General features: G+C 40.6%; 1 pseudogene across 1 annotated transcript; it reads right to left on the bottom strand.

The window, feature by feature from the left end:
• Nucleotides 1–9903: 9903 nt before the first annotated feature.
• LOC308333616 (cilia- and flagella-associated protein 52-like) lies at nt 9904–17334 on the bottom strand (annotated as a pseudogene). The gene is made up of 13 exons: nt 17329–17334; nt 15969–16105; nt 15394–15522; nt 15162–15261; nt 14653–14769; nt 14411–14511; nt 13906–14076; nt 13488–13636; nt 12721–12866; nt 11835–11986; nt 11412–11514; nt 10443–10554; nt 9904–10085 (listed from the first exon to the last, which is right to left on the bottom strand). The product of its transcript is annotated as a cilia- and flagella-associated protein 52-like (transcript).
• Between the last annotated feature and the right edge of the window lie 577 nt (nt 17335–17911).

Raw genomic sequence — 17911 nt, 5'->3', positions numbered from 1 at the left:
TTGATTTACCCTTAACCCTGCAAGACCCGGATATATTTCTAGTTGCAAAAAAGAGATTTCAACCTTACTACTACTTTGTACTCCTAGTACTTTGCAGAGGAAAATATGTTTAAACATTTTGCACATTTGGGGGATATCTTTCACAATAATAATGTACATGTTCTAGACATTCTAATGATCACAAAAAATATATATTACAGGCTTTTGTCAGGGTTAAACCTTAAAGGTTAAAAATTGTCCAGAGATTTTGAAGATGTGTGAATTTCTGCCTCTGTGGGGGTCTATTTATATGCAAATATCATGACCAATGGCATTGTAAGACTAAACAATGAACATCAATGATGTTTAGGTGAAAAAATAACTGGTCTTTATTTTCCATTCACATGCACTCCCTGGATACTAGGTTTCAGGGTAGTCTTTATTGTACAGGCAGGTACAAAGGCAGTAGCCTGGCTAATAAGCCAGACTCAAATCACACTGTCGTGTGGTATTTGCTTAGAGTAGGCCTATACTATCATTTTTGTTGCCAATGGCTGATTCGGTCTGGCTTATTAGCCAGGCTACAAAGGCAGGTATTTTGTACAGGCAGGAAGCCTACGTAAGAGATATATTTTCCTTCCGTTCAGATGTTGTAGCTACATTGGTGACCTCGGTACCCTGCAGGCTTTTATTTTTGTTTCGGCTCAAAGCTACTATACCCTTATCACTGATTTATGTTGTTTTTGTTAAATTTTCTTTTTCATTTACTTTATAAATAGTTTGATTCAATAAACCGTTTTAACTGACAACCTGTTTATTGTCTGAAGTTCATCACAGTTTGTTTGGTTGGCCTGGCACGCACGCGCACACACGCACGCACACACACACAGGCCGGGGGCACACCTTAGCACACACACACACACACACATACACACCAGCAAACCACACGATACAGGGGAAGCTGAGATAAAAGGTGTGAATTTACGGGGGTGATTTTCTCAGATTCTTTCTCAAGCACTGGCTTTGTTAGCAGTGAGAGGCAGAGTAGAGAAGTAGTTTTCATTTATTTTATTTTATTTCATTGTGCATAGTAGTAGTAGCTAATGAAAAATGCACTATAAATATCCATGAAATAGCCTACTTTAAACTGAGTGAAGCAAAAATAGTAGTTACACTTTGTATATATTTGTATTCTCTTGTTAGTGATGTAGGTCTACTGTAGATAGGTATACACAATACTTTTATAAAATTATTAGCAAATTCCCACAGCTCACTTCAAGTAAGGCGCCAACTGTTAAGTTGAAACTGTTCAAAATGTAATATGGGGTATTTTCCTGTCCTGCCCTGGAAACCAAAATGAAAGATGTCAGCTACACTGACTAAAATTAGTCCATTTTAGGCCTCTCAAAATGCATGCGAGCTGTCCTTTCACATCCTGTTGATACCAACATTCAGCGTAAACAACCTTGGTGGTCTGTCAAAGCCACCTATACATCTGTGAGCTGCTATGTGGCTTTTCTTCCTTGTCAAGACATTGATATGGAAACAATACCACATATTGTACTGCAAGAAGACGAAAGAACACACAGTATTACATACAGGAGTAGGGTCAACTAAAATGTATATGCCTTTCCTGAAGAAAAAATAAATAAAGAAAAATAAAGAAATGATAAGGGCCCGAGCTTTGGACTAGTGGGAAGCACTATTGAAATCCAATGAATTATTATAAATATTATTTGTTTCACAAAAAAAACATTTTAACCCTAGAACACTAAACACGGGTGATTTTAACCCGGGCGATTATATTTTTGAATTTTTCTGATGTCTGAGGTGGGTGGGTCTTTCAGTACCTTCATGATTCTCAGTGACATCTTAGAGGTAGGTTTGTTTCCCTGCCCACACTATCACATTTCACCCGTGTTTAGTGATAGTGTACTTGTACTTGATAATGTACTTCTTTAATTTTGTTAATGTTTTTATTCACTGGACCAATCTCACATGTCACATGACTATGCACGTTCACCATGATAGTGTGCGTGCGTGCGTGTGGTGTGCGTGCGTGTGGTGTGCGTGCGTGCATGTGTGTGCGTGCGTGCGTGGTGTGGGTGTGTGACAGTATACAGTATGTACAGTAGGACTGCACAATATCCTAATATAAAAGCAGCAAGTCTCTGTGTGTACATGTATACGTACGTCTGTAGAAGTAACTAAAGAACCGTTAACATCTCTGTGTGTACATGTATACGTACGTCTATAATCCACATAACTAAAGAACCGTTCAAGTTCGAATTTGAACCGACTTCAAATTTGACACACGCGTTCCACACCACCACAGGGAGTGCAGTGCCCGGTGTCGAGTCTGTCGGATCGCTGGTTGTCCAGAACCAGCATAAAAGCCTCTGCCCGGGCTCTGGGCAGGACCCCTGCCCATGGGCTCTGGACATCTCCATTTATGGAGCTGGCCTGTTCTGACATCATAATTATGTTATGACATCTGCATATACTCCATAGTTGTCATGCCTGACAAATAACTCCATATATGGCCACGCCTCCAAATACCCATAGACATCAAATATAATTTTTAGCCCCTCCTATGTACAGCTTTTGTCCTCACACGTCTCAATATTTGCCATTGGCAATGGAAGGAGAAATTAGGTCAAACGTCTGCCAAATATGACGTAAATTTGTGGCAACACGAACATTAAATGCCATTGACAATGAAGGGATAATGTACGTCATATGTAGACGAGCAAATCGCCTAACCAATCACATAAATTCAGTTGTTCATGAGATTATGTATGATGATGTATAATGATAAGATAATGATCCAGTCTGGCAGTGTGCCGTGGGTTCGACTCCCGTTCCCGGTGGCCTTTGCTGCATGTCACCTCCCCATCTCTCTCCCCATTTCCTGTCAGCCTACTGTCTATCCCTCCATACAAATATAAAATAAAAAGCCGAAAAAGGAAAGAAAAAAAAGAGTCTCAAAGAATGTGTTGGTACCTCCACCATTGTGTGCCAAACAATTACAGTAACAGCACCAAAATGGTTTCCTGGAGCTGACCTGTGCTGACATTCCAAATGTTGATCTGACCTCATCAAACCCTCAAATGAACCAAGTTGGTACAACACATGGAACTCCATATGTGGAGCTGACTATCATCACCTGGATCTCCATATATGAAGATCACCACCCTGACCTCATCAAACTCTACATCTGACCTCACGGACACCAGATAAATAGTTTAGCTCCTGCTTCTTAACTGTGCCGTATGAAGAAGCCCTGTTGTTTCAGCGCGACCTCGCTCTTGAGGAGGTCACACAGAGAAATGCCAACCCGAAAACCTTCATTTGGCTAATTCCCCACCCCTGTGGAATTGCCCACACCTGCCAGTTGATTACTTACACGCTCCACCTAGCTTCCACAGTCACTTTGTACTAGTTACAGACAACTCAGTTACAGACAACCTTTGTTCATTGCAACATGCCGAAAGGTTCCAGAGCCTACCGCAAACCAATGCGTGGCACACAACAGCGTGCAGGAGCAGCTGAGTTATACAAATTGCATAACTGGGTGGGCCATGCATTTCCAATTTGCATCATTAACGAGTAGGCCGGTGCCCAACAGGCACTGTTCTACTGTAACATTCCGGCAGTTTCTAAATACTGGGGACCCTTACTCAACGTTTCTAGCATAAAACGTTAGGGTACTCAAAATGCCCGTGTTCACATTGGGCTCTATGGGCTGGCAAGTAGACTACAACTCACAACCCTCCACTGACAAAACGGTCCCGGTGACACCGAACCGGGTCATAACCCGGGGCACCACTATAGGGGTTAATTCGGCCCTGATCCTCACATACAAAACACAGATGAGACAACTGTTCTGTATTGGGTGGTTTCCATGTAAATCTCTGTAGAAGTTGTTGTATTAAATAGAAATTTCACGAAATACTTTTCGTTTATGGGTAGGTTTCCTTCAACACCTAGCTGCAGAACATTATTTGATGTGCTCCCATGAAGGACAGAAAATTCTAGAATTTTGCTGTCCTAGTCTCTAGGGGTGACGTAGGAAACCACGCCCATCGCGTATATATGCGGGCGTACATTTTTCACTTAGTAAACCTTGATCATCAGACTAAACCTTTCATTTGAGGCAGCTTTCCGTCAAAACACAATGACTGACAAATTGTTTGTTCTGCTTCTTCTTAGAACAGTGTGTAAGTATATCTTCTATTTTGCTCGATACTGTAAGACCCATTTTTAGATCAAAATATTAAACTTAACTGAACTGCATTTTATGTATTATTCAAAGGCTCATTATGTTTTTATATTTTAATTTCATTGATTTATTTTTTTACTTTATTTTTTTCATTTATTTTTAAACCGATAATTCTCTTTTTTCCCTCTATTTTGTATTTGCTGTGTCTCGGGACAACCATTGTTCTGCTACCTGATCTTCAGTCACGACACAGATTCCCCAGCAGATCTCTTTAAGAATTGTCAAAATCAGTGAAACCATCACCTTACAATGCCCGGGAATGAATGTAGAAACTAATTTTATTTACTGGTATAAGCAATGTCTGGGACAAATGCCCCAAGAAATGTCTGGTACATCAACATTTGGCAAAACAGTCTTTCGTGGACAGTTTGACAACGCACGCTTCATTGTGAACGAAAGCAATGCTCAAAACACTCTAACAATCAGAAATGTCAATAAAGATGATGAAGCAACATACTTCTGTGGAAAAGGATCATCATTTTCTATGGAATTTGACAACGGCACATATTTGGTTGTAAATGGTACAGTATCTCACCTTCATTCTCTATGGGCCTATCGGTCTTCTTCTTCTTCTACCACTTATCCGACTTAAAATGTACTGTTGACATAATGAACAATGATTACATACATAGGCCTATTGTGTCTTGTCAGTCAAAGTTATTGTAAGTTATTCTATTGCATTCACAGAGTCTCACCACGAGAGGTCGATCCACCAGACCTTGGTCCCACTCGGAGACAGGGTGACCCTCCAGTGCTGGGTTGTCTCTGGGAGTAGAGGAGATGATGCCCAGTGTACTGGAGGACACAATGTGTTCTGGTCCCGAAATGAGTCCCATGCTGGCACGGTTTCATCTCACTGGGACAGGAGTAGAGGATGTGAACCCAAGGCTGGTTCAGTTCCACAGAGATGTGTCTACAGTCTCTACAAGGACAGTGTCCTCTCCTCTGATGCTGGGATGTACTACTGTGCTGTGGCTGCATGTGGAGAGATACTCTTTGGCAAAGGAGTTAAGCTGGAAATAAGTAGGATATGCATTTGTCTTCAGGCTAAAGGCTAAAAACTAAACTATAACTAAAATGAAGAAAAAATATATATATACAAATTGTAATATTCAAATTTTATGTCTCTACCTGATCTTTTTTTATATTAAAGCAAAAGGCACATCTATAAATAAACAATATCAAAGTGCAACAAAAGGAGAAACATGTATTCAGCTAAAGGGACTTAAAAAACATGATACAAACACTGACATTACGGTATAGGTTCTGCATTTAAATAATTCACCATATGAAGAGATTTAAATTTGTAGTTCCAGGCTTGAAAGTTAAACGTACTGAAAGTTGAAAGTATTGTTAATTTGTTTCATAAGAGAATCTATTATGATAAGGAATTATACATATTAATGTTATGTAGTTGTTGTGTAAAGATATATATTTAACCGTTAACAGTTTTGATATATTGTTTTCTCTCTGATTCCAGGTCAGAAGTTAGATCCTCATGTCATTGTCCTGGTCGTACTGGTGTTACTACTGGCATGCTCTGTGATCACGATTGTTGTTCTTATTTACACCAGAACTCAAAAAAATGTTTGTGAACATTGCCACGGTAAAATAGATTCCTTTCATTCCTATTATTCATTATAATCCATTATGTACAGTATATATATATATATATATATATATATATATATATAGCTTCTTCTTTTTAATCCATTATTTGTAAAGTCACAATGGGTAATCTCCAACACATTATTCCTAAAGTATATTTCACCAAATATATATAGATATTAACCAAAAGTAAGTCGCAACAGACTTTTGGGTCCCAACTTCAGAGACATTGAATTATAAAGGTTTCTGCTTTTTTCTTACTTGTAGGAACACTGAACCCTTTGTCTCATCTTGGTCATGACCAGACAGCTGTCCATCAGTCAAGTGAACAGGTACAGTAGGCCTAATGATTTTTCAAGCAACCAAATCCAGTATAGGAGTAAATACTGTTTGGCAATAGTCAGGCAGGAAATTGACATGATAGTTCAGTTGGTGATCCAAGCATGAAATTTGGCACAGATGACCTTCATAACACCCTACTGTTATTGATAATCAACCTGGGGCCACGCAGAATTCCAACATTTTCAAGATTGCCGCCAGATTAAAAAATAGCTCCACCTCGTTCCCCTTTCCCATATGTGTATGTGTGTGTGTGTGTGTATATATATATATATATATATATATACTGTATATATACTGTGTATATATATATATATATATATATATATATATATATATATATATATATATATATATATATAATTTGTGTGCAAAATGGAATGAGGCGTGATCGGGGCTGGGGTAAAATACGACTATTCTGTCTTCCCACCCGGTCTCGTCTCTTGCCGTTCGGCACGGTAACCCCAGCTGGGGGTTATATGTTCTTCTCCCTGACTGCTAGTACTAACTACTCAGGCATCGTGTAGGCCAGGGTTATGGTCAGTCAAGAATCAATACCGTTATCTGTCTTTATTAATTCAAATGGAATGATTTAATCACGACTCTGACACGACTAAAGTGATTTTGTTCTCTGGTATACATTTCTTATTCCCCCAGGATGGTGATGATGCTGTTAAAGAAGTGCACTATGCAGCATTGGACTTCCCTGCAAGGAAAGCTAAAGGAAAGAAAAAAATTAAGAAGCGAGAATTGAACTCTGAGTGTATATACTCTGGTGTGAGATTAGACTGGCAGTGAAGCACTTCAAAATGGTCAGCTATCACACCTAACATTACCAGTAGTCTAGATTAGATTTAATGACTTTACAACAACAACACCTCTGTGTGTATTTTTATGCTCATGTCCTGGTTTCTCCTCCCTATTGGCCCGACGCCTTATTCAGTTCAATTGGAAATCAGCTATTCCCCCATCACATCGACGCTGTGATGGCACATCTAAAACGTGAGAAGCTCAAATATTCCACCAGGGGCTCCGCCCAGAAATTCTATAAGGTTTAGCAGCCATTTTTTGACTATTTTAAACAAAAAATCCCGGCTGAGGATGTTCAGGTGTAGGACAGCTGTCTAATAGTTTATTTATTCTTGTATAGCAAGTGACGATCTGTTTGAGAACATTGTAATGTGATGCAATATGATTATTATTACCTTAATACTTTTATTTTACTTTATTTTATTGTGTCTGTTTTGGTCCTGTATTTCAGTCTTTTTTTATTTACTTATTTTTCTCAAGGCGTTCTTAATGTATTGTATGCTTATGTGTAGTCTAGTGGTGTATATATGTTGGTATGTCTTGTTGTGTGTAGAAAAACCAATAAAAACAATTTAATAATAATAATGTCATTATTAAATAGCCAAATTCAAGCTCCAGGCAACGCTTGGATTGAAACAAAGATATTTATTGAGTATAAATATCTATGTATATTGTTTATATAATGTATATTTTGGCATCAAGGTGCTGTCTCAATTCATTCATTGCCTGTATGCATGAAAATATGTATAATAAATAATATGCCAAATAGATATTACAGGGAATTAAATAGCAAGAACTATTATATCTATCTTAAAAACTGTTTTAATTGCATTTAATTGTTCCTTTTGCACTTTGTCTTACACTTTATGTAAAGCACTTTGAATTGCCTTGTTGAAATGTGCTGTACAAACAACAATTGCCTAAAAAAGAGCCACATTTTTCAAAACAAAAGTTTCCGACAGTGTGTGCATGGGTCCTTTTCTTTGTTTTTCAAAGATACACATTTATTATACACTTTTGTCCTACGCACCTGTCACCAACCTTTTGAGGTGTGCATCGAAAAACAAATGCAAAACAAGACATTGCACTACAGGATATAATTTGCTAAACATGTTACTTCCCTATGTTAGTTGGCCTGCGTGTTATTGTGTCTTCTTGTGTGAGAGCTACAATATGTGGTATAGTTTCCATGTCAATGCTTTGCAGGAAACAAGAAAGCCACATAGCAGAAGCTCTCAGAATTACGTAGTTTGTGGTTGGCCATACCACTGCCTTTGACTGTTTGACAGACCACCAAGACTACTAATGCTGGTGTGAACAGGATACTGTATGTAGCTCGGATAATTTTAGTCAAGTGTGGTTAGTGCCTTACTTGAAGCTGGCTGTGAGATTTTGCAAGTAGCCTACAATACAATATTCATAAAAGGATTGTAGATCTCTCACAAGATGGTAACAATAAGTATTGCTACCATCTTGTGAGTTATGTACAATACAGAATATTTTTTGAGAGTACATTGTTACACTGTTTAAAGTATTTTATGGATATTTATATTTAGTATAGTTTTTTCATGGACTATGCATGATGAAATGAATTAATTCAAACTGACAGAGTTTGAGGAAGAGGCAGAGATAAATGGCCCTGTGTGTGTGTGTGTGTGTGTGTGTGTGTGTGTGTGTGTGTGTGTGTGTGTGTGTGTGAGAACCTATCCTTTCTTACATGTGCATGGTTGTGTGCATAACTGTCTCCTCCTTTCACCTTAGGTAAGAAGTTTGATATGAGGCCCCAAGGTCCTATACAGGTCTTCTACAGAGGCCCCATAACTGTACTGCCCTCAACCGCAAAACAAAGCAGAGGGTCATGCAGACAGCATGTGTGAGCTTAAACACCGTCCAGGAATTAGCCTTCTACAGCCAGTGATTCTCAAACATTTTCATGTCAAGGACCCCCACAATTATATGTATTTGGTTGCAGACCCCCATCTCAAAAATATTGTGTTGCGGGGACCTCTAGAAGATAATGTTCACGATTTATTAAAATGAGTTCATAGCCAAAGTATAAAATATGTGCAACGCTATATAATGTTTTACAGTACAAGTCACACATAGCCAGCATTGTTCATACAGTAGGTCACATTCTATTCAACTGTTATAACAGCTCAAGGCGGTACATTTCAAAATGTTAGCCTTTCTTTCATTGTCAATATCAAACGATATTTGTATAGCATTACTGCAATTGTTAACATTTCAGTTTTGTGCGCATGAACAACCGTTCTCTGTGATGGTGTCAATTTGAGCTGCTGTTTTGACAGTTGTGTGTACGGAATTTAATACAGTATATAAATGTTTTAATACATTCGAAAGTCCAAAGTTGCACCTTGCTTATAAAATGGTCTAACCTCCAAATCTCTTATTAGGCCGACTTTGGCTAATGTTGTATTGTTGACTGCTACTTAACAGTCCTGACAGAATCATCAAGTCACAGTATTTTTGGTGTATCATACTGCCTCCATGTGGACAGAATAGGGCATTACATCATCAAAATAAGACATGTAGGCCTTTGCCGTGTCTTCCCCCGATCTCTCTCCCCATTTCCTGTCAGACTACTTTCATCCTATCAATAAAGGCAGAAAAAGCCAAAACAAGAACATTTTTAATAAAAGGACATGTATGCAGGTGGAGTGCTGTCTCTGGCACAGTTTTTCCTTTCTATCGTTAGAAAGTAGTTTCACTCTTTCACTCTACAAACGGTGGGTGTTGTTAAACAATGGAGAAAAAAAACAACCTCTGGTCAGAATGGGACAGATTTATTTTGGGGAGGTTAGGCCGAGGGTTTGAGTACCGTATGAAGATTGTAGTGTAGGTCCTCCTGAGCTTGGACGGTGTTTCTAGGGAGAGACTGGGCGGGGGAACCTCCACCTGAGAATGGCCCCGTCAGCACTGGTGGTGACCAGCGTGCGGTTGTTGGTGCAGATCTTGACACTGGTGATGCTGCCGCTGTGGCCGACGCCCACATGGGTCACCTCGCCATCCATGTAGTTCCACACCTTCACCAGCTGGTCGTCTCCACCTGGACGTGACGGACGTAGAGGAGACAAGAACCATTACAAAGGGTGCAGCAGTTACTCAAACATCACTGATCTAGAATCTGAACCGTGTGCTGCTTATTTTTAGTTGTCTCTGATCTAGGATCATGCTCCTTACTATTGGTTGATAGTAATTAATTGGCTATGATTGACTTAGACAATTTTTGGCCCTGGGTAGCCACGGCCAACAGTGGTGTAGATCTGTGCTCCAAGGAGCATACTTTTGTAGATTCATATGTTTTTAATGCAATCACGTTTGGGGGGGGGGTGAGTGAGAATGTTAATTATTAGTATTGTGTAACATCAACAAGAACAATTGACGATGTTATTATTTGCCATACCTGTGACAAAATGCTGCCCATCTTGTGAGATGTGCATTCCATTGATGGCTCCAGACTGGGAGCCCTCGAGCTCTCTGATGGCCGAGCCATCATACACCTCCCAGTAACCAATCTGAGCAGAGACAAATGACAAACATAGTACATTAAAACCACAAATCCTGTCAGTAAATTAAATTCAATGACTAGTGTTTTGTAACCACTGCTATATGTTATGTGTCTTAACCACAAGGCCATTGGCACACAATCTTAACCAACAGCGAATGAGTAATTGATCAAAGACGTATATAATTAAGAGTTACCCTCTCTCAGAATTAAGAGCACAATAATCACCAATACTTACCAAAGCTTTAAGCAATGATGCCTCCGTATTATTATGCTGTTGTTCTATTTTTTCCTAATTGGTTTCTATTCAGGTGAGTTTCTGTCATTCATCTGTATCCCTAAACTAAAACATTATTGCATTTAGTATGCTTATTATGCCTCTATATGCAAATGAGCAGGTCTATGTTCAGAGACTCTGTCATCTTGTCATGTACACAGTTTTCTGCTCTGAATGACAGTTATTGTCCCTGGAGGTTTTGCAGTTGACGATGCAACGGAGCCTCTCAAAATGAAATTATTGGTTGAAGTTAATTATTGCGCAGGTTCATTTTCACCTGTCTTTGTCCAGATCTCTGAGGACAATCAGTTCTTCTACTGCGGTAAGTTCATTTTCTTGTTATGTAAAAGACTAAACTAATTACAGCTACAACCCTGAAAAGAGTGGACAATAAGGATCATTGCTATTTTTGGGGGAGTAAACATTTATGGAACATTTTAGGAAAAATGTCACTTAGTGACATGCCCAATATAGGGTTAATGTGGAGACCTCTCACCGTCACAGCTTCTCGCCAGGGCTCAGTGTGATCAAGCAGTTTCAAAAGCCCTGACATCTCTCTAGAATAGGTTATATCTGGTTCTGAATCGTACCTTCCTGTCTGTGCCGCTGGTGACGATCTGGAATTCTTCTGGGTGGTAGCACACACATCTGAACAGCGTGTTGGCCAGCACCATCTGATTCCTCACAAACCGCCTGTGGTAGTAAGAGACACAGGGAACAGAGAAGCAGAGTAGACAACAAGAGTTATTATTATAGTAGGAAGAAGTTGTGCATGTGGGCAAAATGCAAGCCAAAAGACAGTATAAATCATAGAAAATCACATAAGACATTGACACATAAATGTGCACTGCTTAAAAAATAAAAATAAAATGCACTGCTTTTGGACATTCGGGCTACAAAAAATACATATTATTGGAAGTCCATGTTATTATATTTATGGTTGCATTTGCATTCAGAAAATGGTGCGTACACTTCCAAGTGCATACGTGCCGTGTGTGCATTTGGATACTCACACTAAGTCCCAAATGATGCAGGCGCCGTCAGAGCTGGCCGTGACGCACTCTGTGTCGTCGCTCTTGATCTTGATGGAGTTGACGGCAGCCTTGTGCTCCTTCATGGTCTCCTGCAGCCGATGGCGGCCCTGCAGGAGCTCCCACACGCGCACCTGCAGCATGAAGGAACTTTTTCATTTGCATGATAATAAATGTATGCCTATATTCCGCAATTTCTGCACTGATCAAATTCCAACATGGAATAAATGTTTATTCTACTTTTTATTCTACTCAAAGCATAGCATATGTGTGCATTAAATAGTCATATTAATTTAGAATATGTTTTATTTTCCCTTGATTATATTTTGTAATATATTGCTTTATGTGGAGAATTGCTACTCATAAGAGGAAGCTTTTTTGAAATATGTATTTTTGTTGTGGTTAAGTGGCTCAGTAGTTAAGTGGTTAATGATATGACTTTATCGTTATCACAGTCCATCATAGCAGTAAAATCTAGATGAAAACTTAGTAGTGATTCAGTTCAAACAGGTCTTATTCACATTTAGTCCCTCAACCGCACAAGTGGTCAGGAATAATTAGAACAGTTTATTACACCGTTTTGTTGAATACTCTAAGATTCTGATGGGCAACACTGGATGTCAATGGACAGGCAGCTTGGGCTGAAACAACCAAATATGGAGATGCCTGACTTCATAGACTTTGTGCCTATTTCAGATGCGCAATAACACGGGTAAAAACCCAAATGGGGACAATGGAGGAAGTGCAGTAACTTGAAGACATGAAGACGTTGTCACTGGAACACTGAGTCTAGTCCCATATCATGGCGAATAAAAACGAGGGATCTCGAGGTGGTGAACATTATGAAGCCATGACACCTGCTACTGACCTGTCCCTCTCCCCCACCGCTGATGATCCTCGTGCAGTCCCTGGTGGCTGCGATGGAAGTCACACCCATGCTGTGTGCGTTGTGGATGACTAGCATGACCCGGCCACTCTCCGGAGCAAACACCCTGATGTTGCCATCGTTCCACGCTAGGGGCGTACACAGAGACAGTCAGGTCCCTCGTTATGGATTGGAGATTTTGTGTTGCTTTGTCAACTATGCTTTTGTTCCTCAAGCACTCAGCACCATTACGATTTATGAAAAGGTATATTGGCATTATAGGGTTTTGTATCTCGGTCAATGGTTATTGACAAATACAAAAATACATGATCTAAACTATATGAATAGATAAACTAAAGAAGAGAATAGATTTATCTGGCTATAGGATGTTCTGGTGCTTCTGGGGACAATAGAACATCTGAACACATTATTCTGCAAATGAGGTACCAACACTGGCAGTGGAGGTCGACATCAAAACAGTGTGACCAATACTTTAAAAAAGTATTGTGGTGTTATAATAATCTGTTCTGAAGTGATATGCATTTTTGTGACAGGTGACAGTCTGTCCAATTTTGGCCAATTGGCATGAAAGGTTAATACGTTCTTCTGTGGGCCAGAACAACCAAACTTTCTATCACGTTGTGTGCAAACCCGTTCATAATTGCTCAATTCTACAAACACACAGATAGACGGACCAACATACAAACAAAGTGACAGAAAAATGGACAGAGGAGATGAGTGACAGAGAATTTGGAAGGGGACTGTCTCACCACTGACTATGCTGGTTCCGTCCCTCATGATGTGCAGGGCATTACATGTCATGTTGGGCACAGTGATGCGTAGCAGCTCCTTGTAACTGCTTGTGTGCCACACCCGGATGTCTTCGTGGGAACAAGTGGCAAACATCTCTGAGGTTCCACTGGAAGACAAGCTCAATTTGAAACCTGGATTGACAAGAACATGAGTACACTGCCCCCTAGTGAAGAAAGTTGAATACTGGACTAATGTAGTTCTCGGACAGTTGTTCTCAACTGTCAGGTCATGTCCCCGCAACCTCCCACATGGTGGTCCCAGTTCTAATTTGATTATTTGTGTGCGTGTGTATGTGTGTGTTTGTTGGGGGGGGGGGGGGGGGGGGGTCCTGAAATGGTTGAGAAACACTGCTCTACGGTTCAGTCTGCCACTTACAAAAGTATGTCCACGTCCCTGACAGCACTTCTGTGGCTGGACAAGATGAGTTCAGCCTTGAAGTCATCGTATGTGACACGGTAGACCTGAGCAGACTCTGTCCCAATAAACAACTGCTGCCCCTCTCCTCTCACAGCGATGGAGGTCACTGCTCCCTCCAGCTGGACTTGTCTGCCACAGGGTGATGAGAAAAGGAAAGGTGGATTAGTAATGTATTGCAAACAGGGAAGGGAACTATTTTGATTCCACCTGCCTTAACGCACTTAGACCGGAAAATGGGAACCCCTTTGTGTGTTTAATTGTTATACCTTTCAATCTGAGAACCACTTTTTGTAACATTAGCTGTTGCTATATATATAGCAACATGAAAAACGTAATCATACTCTAAATGCATTAATATCTAGCTTACAAGTCAAAGTCAAACTCTAGCAGCAGTTGGCAGGTGGTTATATAATATACAGTACTGTACATAGTATTATATGAGGGGAAAGGTTGCAGGACTCACTTGAGTGTTTTGAAGTTAGCTCCAGAGCACAGAGAAAGGAGACCGGCTCCAGAGCCCACTAGAATGTTCCCAGACCGCAGTAATGTGAGGACATTCACACCCTACACAATGAGAAACACAAGCATACGGTTTTAAAGACAGAATCCAGAAAGGCTGCAGGTGGTCCAGTGCACATTGACTTCAATCAAAAAAGAACAACCACTGTTAACAGCAGTCACATGTGGTTGTGGTCTGTGTCCTACCTGGCTGTACTTGTGTTTAACGGGCCAGCAGCCGTTCAGACGGCTGGTCTCCAGGTTGAATTTCATGATATCTCCGCTGGTCGTACCACAGTAGAAGAACTGATTGTCCTCAGAGATCTGGACAAAGACAGGCGACAAAGACAGATTGACTGATTGACAGAAGCTCAAGCAATAAACGTATTCTGTCACATCATTGAGGGTGCAGTTGCAGTACTATACTGTGTAGGTCATTATGAGAAAATTCAACATAAAACGTGCACGTTGCAGTGTCAAATTCAGTGGGAAGAGGATAACCCACCAATGCAGCATTACTGTAATAACCATGACATGCTTTGTATGTATGCACTATGCAGGGGCACTGCATATCTCCAATTTGCTGTATTGTTTCTTAATATATATGGTAACTTTAGCTAACTATCTACAGCCAAAGTTGCAGGAGCCCTTCAGAGTAGCCATGCAGTGAATAAGATGGGGAACAAAATGCCGTGGATTGAACACCAATCTCTCACCTCTATACATTTGACGATCCTTTTCAGCAGGCCCAACTGGCAGTCTGTGGGTCTGACCTTTCTGTTGTTCACATCCAGCTCCCACACTCACACTGTGCCACTGCAACACAAAGAAACAGAATAACAGAATAACCTTAAGCAATTTCCAATGTGCAAAATACAATAGCTAAAATAGCAGGTCTACAAGCTGAGCTTGTACATTTTATTTATTTTTAGGTACATTCTGACTCACTCTCCAGCAGTGACAAAGACGCTGTCGTTAGTGTTGGAGTACTTTGTGGTGAGGCAGTGACCGGCGACACGAGGCGAAGCGGGGCTCCCACAGATGGCCTCCTTGGTCTCCACGTTCCACACCGCGATGCTGAAAACATATTCAGCAATGATCAGCATGCATTATGGAAAACAGCAAAACTACTCCTATTCCTAATAGTTGTATTATCATTACTACTATTACTTCCACAGTATTAAAACAACCAGAAGACAGTGCCAGTGACTTTAGCATTTTGTTACATTTACTGAAATGCATTTCCACTAGAGCAGCATTCCATGTATTTTCAGGCACCCCAGCAAGTCCTACTGTCCAGGAATTTCAAGGAACCCCTATAACTCTGAGAGTGTAGTACGGATCCGTATGGTTCCATTTGTACACTCTCTGGGTTACAGACCGGTAAAGGGTACAATTGGAACCCCCTCAAGATACCCTGAAGGTCCCTGGTTGTCTGGATCCCACTTTGAGAACCATTGCAAATTCCTATGTTGATATTTAGTGAAGGAATTAAGGAAAGTATAATGATCAGTCATGTTTACCTGCCATCGTCCTGACCTCCAAGCGACACCAGGTACTTATCGCTGGGAGAGAAGGCCAGAGACTCCACCTTGGCTTTATGGAGCTGCATCCGGGCATGAAGTGCTCGCTTTGTGAAGTCCCAGATGATTATGTCCGCCTAGAATTCAAAATGTAATAATGAAAATAAATATAGCTACAAGCAGCTATAAGACGGGGTGAATATACATTGAGCTATATAAACATTGATGACTGATATTTATAATACATTTTAAATCACCCTAAATCAATTCTACCCAAGCCCTAGGTCAGCCCGAACCTGCTCATTTCTGTGTGGTTGACATGGCCAGGGGCGTAACTAGACATCAGAAGGCCCCGACACAGACTGGTCAGCGAGTGCCCCCGACAGAACGAATTGCGTGATGTATGGATAAAATGTGTATGAGTAATCTACAGAAATGTATTTTTCCAAAACCGGCCTCATGGTGGCGCTATAACAGGCCGTTGTGGAATATTTGGAGCAGAGGTTCGTTGTTGGCATCCAGGAAGTGTGTGTGCACAGTTTTGCATGGATCGGGCCAACGATTAACTGGTAATGGACAGACGTACACACACGCGGACACACACACGGACACACGGACAGACGGACGGAGTGCAAAACATACTCTCTCCCCATGCCTTCGGCCTGGTGGAAACAATAATAATTACAGTGAACCCCAGATTCGGCACAAACAAGGGACTAAATTATTCATCATTACACAATACTTTTATGAAACTGTACATTATTAGCAAATTCCCACAGCTCACTTCAAGTAAGGCGCTAACTGTTAAGTTGAAACTGTTCAAAACTTAAGATGGGGTATTTTCCTGTCCTGCCCTGGAAACCAAAATGAAAGATGTCAGCTACACTGACTAAAATTAGTCCATTTTAGGCCTCTCAAAATGCATGCGAGCTGTCCTTTCACATCCTGTTGATACCAACATTCAGCGTAAACAACCTTGGTGGTCTGTCAAAGCCACCTATACATCTGTGAGCTGCTATGTGGCTTTTCTTCCTTGTCAAGACATTGATATGGAAACAATACCACATATTGTACTGCAAGAAGACGAAAGAACACACAGTATTACATACAGGAGTAGGGTCAACTAAAATGTATATGCCTTTCCTGAAGAAAAAATAAATAAATAAAAATAAATAAATGATAAGGGCCCGAGCTTTGGACTAGTGTGAAGCACTATTGAAATCCAATGAATTATTATAAATATTATTTGTTTCACAAAAAAAACATTTTAACCCTAGAACACTAAACACAGGTGATTTTAACCCGGGCGATTATATTTTTGAATTTTTCTGATGTCTGAGGTGGGTGGGTCTTTCAGTACCTTCATGATTCTCAGTGACATCTTAGAGGTAGGTTTGTTTCCCTGCCCACACTATCACATTTCACCCGTGTTTAGTGATAGTGTACTTGTACTTGATAATGTACTTCTTTAATTTTGTTAATGTTTTTATTCACTGGACCAATCTCACATGTCACATGACTATGCACGTTCACCATGATAGTGTGCGTGCGTGCGTGTGGTGTGCGTGTGGTGTGCGTGCGTGCATGTGTGTGCGTGCGTGCATGGTGTGGGTGTGTGACAGTATACAGTATGTACAGTAGGACTGCACAATATCCTAATATAAAAGCAGCAAGTCTCTGTGTGTACATCTACGTACGTCTGTATAAGTAACTAAAGAACCGTTAACGTCTCTGTGTGTACATGTATACGTACGTCTATAATCCACATAACTAAAGAACCGTTCAAGTTCGAATTTGAACCGACTTCAAATTTGACACACGCGTTCCACACCACCACAGGGAGTGCAGTGCCCGGTGTCGAGTCTGTCGGATCGCTGGTTGTCCAGAACCAGCATAAAAGCCTCTGCCCGGGCTCTGGGCAGGACCCCTGCCCATGGGCTCTG

This window comes from Protomyctophum bolini (assembly GCF_963924005.1).
Source record: "Protomyctophum bolini genome assembly, chromosome: 18".
Classification (NCBI taxonomy): domain Eukaryota; kingdom Metazoa; phylum Chordata; class Actinopteri; order Myctophiformes; family Myctophidae; genus Protomyctophum; species Protomyctophum bolini.
Note: the sequence above shows the minus strand (reverse complement) of the source record. Positions and strands in the feature narration are given on the sequence as shown.